The 6000-nt window shown below is 37.9% G+C and overlaps 1 protein-coding gene across 3 annotated transcripts in view; it reads left to right on the top strand.

Annotated features, from left to right (window-relative positions):
* SKAP2 (src kinase associated phosphoprotein 2) overlaps positions 1 to 4448 on the top strand; it is a 162442-nt gene extending 157994 nt beyond the window's left edge. For all 3 annotated transcript variants that reach the window (XM_061585999.1, XM_061585998.1, XM_061586000.1), the window contains one exon: positions 2258 to 4448. The gene's annotated coding sequence lies outside the window, so the exon portion shown is untranslated. The remainder of the gene's footprint in view (positions 1 to 2257) is intronic.
* Positions 4449 to 6000: the final 1552 nt, after the last annotated feature.

Here is a 6000-nt window from a genome sequence, read left to right on the forward strand (position 1 = left end):
GATCTATAGTATAAGTGAAGTAAAATCAACTATTGTGTAATGGGGGGGGAGATGTATTCCACCATGCCTTATCCTACCTGTGACCCACCCACAACCTCAATTTTTTTTGGTGGGGGGAGGATGTCTACAGCTGTAATGTTGAAGCAGGAGTCACAATGGATTTTCTTCTTGCAAAGTGAGCCTAACTCCCTCTCACCTTCACAGGGTAAATGACATGCAGACGCATAAATGGAACATTGCCCTTCCCCCTTTTCTCCATACAGGTTTCCTTTAAATAAATAAATAAATAAATAAAGCAGCATCTCCTGCACATTTATCAATCTAAATTTTAATTCTTCTCCCTTAATAATAATGATAATAAAAAATTTATTCCCCCTTCTTCCCAAAGGAGCTAGAATTAGTAGTAGTATTCTTAATATTACTACCAGTAATAACAATATCATCTTTTTTTAGCACAAAACTGGTTCCAGAATGGAGTGGGAGAAAATGGGTTGACATGGGTGGAAAATGGGTATGACATCAGAGATAGTAACCCAGTCTTCCTCAACTTGGTGCCCTTCAGATGTTTGGGCAGCAACTCCCTTTACCACTAGTACTGGCTGTGGCTGATGGAAGTTGAAGTCCAAAATATCTGGAGGGCACAAGGTGGAGGAAGGCTACACTTAGTCCAGGTGTGGGAAACCTTTGGGCCTCCCGATGTTGCTGAACTACACCTCCCATAAGCCCCAGAAAACATAGCCACTGGCCAGAGATTATAGAAGTTGTAGTTCAGCAACATCTGGAAGGCCAATGGTTCCCCAGACCTGACTTAGCCAATCAAGTGCTGTGCATTTGAGGTTCAACTTCAGACTCGGGAAAAAATAGTTCTAAGAACAGGCAAAATAGTTCCCCTAAGCACAAGATGGTGAGTGTATTTCCAGAGCAGCCTCAAACAATGTTACATCTGTATACAGCCTGAAACTGTTCTAATGCAAATTCTGAGTGAGATTAAATGGTAGTCCTACTCAGAGTGGACTCATTGAAGGTAACAGACATAGCCGTGGGTTCATAATTTCACCAGGTCTACTCTGTGAAAGATTTAGTTGAATACAACCCTCTCAGCATGATCCAATTAAAGTTAAGATTTTTTAAAAAATAATTGCAATGGGAGATATTTGAGCAGTATGTAAGAATCCTGTTGGAATCAATGGATCATGTATAGTATTCTTTGTTTTCTAGCTCTGTTACATAAAACATCTTGCTTATAAACCTGATATATTTGCACCTTTATAAGCTAATTTCCCTGTATACACTTTGCTCTGCAGTTATTTTTAGGTAACTATTTTATTTTTATTTTATTTGCTGTAGAATGCCCATTATGTCAAGCTCTGTTACCCCTATTTAGTATACACTCCAGCGTGATGAAGATACTGTGGCTGTGCTCCCATGTGTCCAAATTTCTTATTATATGAATGATCTAAATGGCTTTCAGGCCATTCAGACAAATGAGGTGGTGCCACATCCTGCTTACTAGGATCTGTTCACATAACCAGAAAGGTTCACATTGGCTTGGAGTCATGGTCTGCTTCCAATTGTAAATGCCACTCATCCCTAAATGTTTCTACTTCTTACATTATCCCAAAGAGAAACAGATCGGAAAATGGCCCCTGATTATTCCAGGATTCTGTAGTTTTAAGTTAATTCAGCCCTGGGTTTCACTCCTTAGTCATGAAAATAAAACCAATCAGATGAAGTCATGTGGGAGAGTTATTTTCCATTGATGATTCCCAGGTTGCCATCAGACATGCAACACAAGGGATGGAGGGAATTCTGTTCCAAGTTACATAATGGAGGAAATGAACTGTGCTTTGAATGGAAGAGGCTCGGTCCCCCCTTACTGTCTGTGCTTGGCCCCCAATATATTGTTTTTGAAATCTACAAGGCACAATCAGATTAATATTGGAGAAGGTAGGGGTTGTGAATTTCATTAAGGTCCTCTCTACCTCTTCCCTTAAAATGGCAGATAAATGATGTAAAACAAAGATAGCATTCTGTTTGTCCTGTTACTTTTCAGTTTTTGCTGTCTGGAGTTCTGTTTTGTGGTAATTGATGATAGAAATAAGCCCCACCGTGTCTGCCTGATTGTTTTTTGCAATTCTATGTGTGTTCATCTGCATTCATAGGGAAGACAGGTGTAAAAAAAGTTGCCCTTCCTTTTTAAGGGGTTTGATGTGTTTTCTTATACATAACTGCATTTTCTTTCTTTCTTTCTAATCAGGTGGATTCCACAAATTAGATGAAGATTAGCACATGCCAACGCAAATATGCAAGTGTCTAGGCTTTAGTAAGAGCATGAAACCTAATGTTTTGCACAAATATCTTGATTATAGTGCTGTATTTTGATATTTAATGTTTATTGTGCACTGGGGATAGTATAGACAGTTGGCATCTAAATTAAACTAAACTTTTTAAAAAAACATTTCTCTCTGCTTATCATAGGACTTGAATTATTTTGCATTTAGGTTATTTTAAGAAATTAAGTTCAAGCATTTATTATACTTTAAACAAGCATAACTCACAGGAAATGTATCCTGAGCAGGTCCAGCTGCAATCTACAAGAGATTCTAGACCATCTCGCATTTGTTTCAACATGAGTGTCACAGAAGACATTCCGAAGGAGTTAAGCTACTTGGCACATATTATAAACAGCAATGGATCTTTCGTATGACTGTTCCCTAGTCTCTCTTTTCTAACAGTACATTTTACTTTATTGTGTTTTAAAATTCTTAATTATATTCACATTATTTAAAAATTTATAAGTTGATGACACTGCAGTAGCAGATCACATATTATATAATATAATAGATTTACTGGTTAGGGATGCTATATGTTGCACTTTCTAGGATACATTTCTACATATTCTTGAGCCAAAATAAGTGCTTTTGTAAGGTTTTTTCAAAACCTGAATATTGTGAATGTTCCTTTTTCTTGTTTGGAGATTGCTGCCATTGTTTCCTCTTCCTGGTTTTGTTGCTTTCACACAATTTTGTTGCTGCTGTTACTACACTGTCTTCCTAGGTCAATTGCATAGGTGATGCTCAGAAGATCAGGCATTACATAACAGAGGGATTTGATGACATTATATCATTGAGAGTTATAAAGCCAATTCAGTTTTGAGAAAGCAACCCCAGTGAAATCACTGTGTGTTACCACTGCTGAACATGTTTATGGAAGGTTCCTCTTCAGGGATTGCTAAAAAAAACAGCAAAGGTGTTCTTACTGAAACCAATGGGATGTAAGTTAGTAACTACTAACTTTTCACATTGATTGAAGTTGAGCTAAATGTTACTAACTTAGTATGCAGGCCTATATCCACTTACTTCTGGGGCTTACTTCTAAGTAGACATTGCTGTCAGTCCAGATCCAACCTTTTGTATGCGAGGGTTTTTTCCCCCATGGGAAAAGTGAGATTTTACCGAGTGATGAGCTTTTTACTAGATTGGATGCTCATCACAGTTAAATTGTCTATTTCATTTTCAACTTTAAATAATAAAAAAGAAATAAACATGAGTTTTATCCATTGATAGACTTTAATGAGAAATCTGTGGGCAGATAATTTCTTTAGAAAGACTAAAGCCTCCACAAGTTTATGGATCTGACTTAAATCCATGAGAAGCAATGCTACTTAACAAACCAAGAATTACATTATTGCTACCTAGCACTGGTGTTCATTTAAATATGATGATCTCAAGAGGAAAAAACAGACTTCTGTATTACCCAGGTTTGCCAGTAGATGGCAGCAGACTTTCACAGCATATTGGGCTTCTGGGAAAACCATCCCCCACCAATGCTTGTCACACTCAGATGAACCTTTTACAACTTAAAATATTTGGAGGACTCCCTTCCCCTTTTCATGTAAATCCAGGAGAGGGAGTCCTTAGCCAGCTGATGAATGACAGATCTTCAAACAATTTTTTTTCCAATTGAAAGGAGGATATAGATAGCAGCGGTTTTATTACGTTCATAACTTTTTTCTCATGTAGTACAAAGTGATATGTTTAGCAAACACACATGCACATTAAAAATGAAGATATTTCAAAGGCACTGTGTTCCCACCTTTTAAATAGACATGCCTTGGAATAAACCAGCAAAATAAAAGGGTTGAAATGTTTGCTTTGAAATCTTGACAAATACCATAACCTTTTTTGGGATGAGATAATTCCCCATTAATGTGACTCAAATAGAACAGAATGCTGCAATACATGCTAATTGCTTTGTTCTCTTTGTTTACTTATATTTCCTTTGCGTTCCTTCGAATACTAGGAGCTGTTCTGTAAGTCATATTTTATGCAACATTTTGCTTGATTATTTGCTCTGTACTGGATTTGTACTATACTGCCATTAGATCTTACAATAATGTTCCACACTGCAAATTTTTAAGGTTCAAATAAAGTTTAATTGTTTGCAAACTGTTATGATGCTAATAATTCAACAGCCTGCTGTGTTACTAATGAAATTACTTTGTTATGATTAATTTGGAAAATAGTGTGTTGATTGTAGTAATTAAACACAACAAGGTGAAGTAAATGATTCTAATGCCATCTGGCCTCCAAAGTGAATAAAGAAATGAAATGGAGCTGTCATCTGAATTTATTCAGAGAAGTAAGGGTAATACAAATGCCTTCAATTGCAGTGGCACCATGATGTAGCCATGAGACCTTGTACAGTGATTCTATATACATCTGTATACAGTAACTCACTTGGTTTCTGTGGTTTCAAGCTTTAAAGCTCCTCTTTTCTAAAGGCTTCTTTGTGACTTATTTAATGGTATCTCTGTTTCCTATGGCCAGAGACGAGAGTAGGCACTACATTTTCACACAATAAAAACTGCGCTGTCATGGGGAACAGTTTCACAGCTATATTCTACAGGGCAACCAAATGTGTGTTTTTGTTGTTAATCCCAGGGATCGGCAATAGTGGAGATACAAATCTTCTTGTCTATCCTTCAGCCTTGACCCAATCTCCCTGTAAAAAGATGGTCAGTGATTATAGGTCACATTCTAATCCAATGAATGGTGGCTGTTTATAGTGACAAGATTGCTGACGGAATAGCGTGCTCAATGGCCTTGGCGGATAGAGTGAAATAACTCAGTGCAGTGCACAAGTACTCTTAGGCTGCAAGCTTATGCACACACTTGAACACAGTGGGGCTTACTCTAAGTAAACATGCCTAGAATTGTGCTGTTCTGCACATTTACTTGGAAGATGTAAGTCCCATTGAAGGCAGTGGGACTTGGCTCTGGATAAACATCCATAGGATCACACTTTCACAAAGATGGAAACAAAACTATGAGTTAGGAAGAAATGAACCTATGTAACTGCTAATGTTAGACACTGGAATAGATAGGAGAGAGAAATCTCTTCTTCCACCTCAATTAATATAGCCAGATTATGATGAAAGGCAGAATACCCAACACAGAATACTGAATCAAATTCAGTGCGATAGGAAAATATAAAATAATTCAAACTGGAAGCTGCATGTGTGATGGTGGGCCCTGAGCAGCTGCCCAAGGATGCCCCCTGCTGACTGGCCTTGCCTCACACCAAACCTTTTCGATCTAACAGACTTCTCAATAACCCCCATACTGCTTTTGCTGACACCCCAGCAGCTCTTCAGCTATCACTGTTATGCAGTGCTGTTGCTGCTTAGTATTAAGGCATCTGAGAAACTGAAAATACCTTCGGGAGTGTTGTAGCTTGATGCATGTAAACTTAACCATGAAAACCTCTGTTTCAAATCTCATCTTGGTCATGAATGCATGAGGTGCTGCAGGCAGGCTATTATTTTCTTAGTCTTAACAACTGTAATAGGAGGAAAATAACAGGCTGCATTGCAAGGTTGTTGTAAGGAACATGATGAATGTGATGCACTTGCAGCACATAGCCATCATTCCTTCTATTGCCGATTTCATGTCTTTTTGTGTAGTCGGTCAAAACTTCACTACCCATCGAGAAGAGAGG

This window comes from Rhineura floridana, chromosome 10 (assembly GCF_030035675.1).
Source record: "Rhineura floridana isolate rRhiFlo1 chromosome 10, rRhiFlo1.hap2, whole genome shotgun sequence".
In the NCBI taxonomy this organism is placed as follows: domain Eukaryota; kingdom Metazoa; phylum Chordata; class Lepidosauria; order Squamata; family Rhineuridae; genus Rhineura; species Rhineura floridana.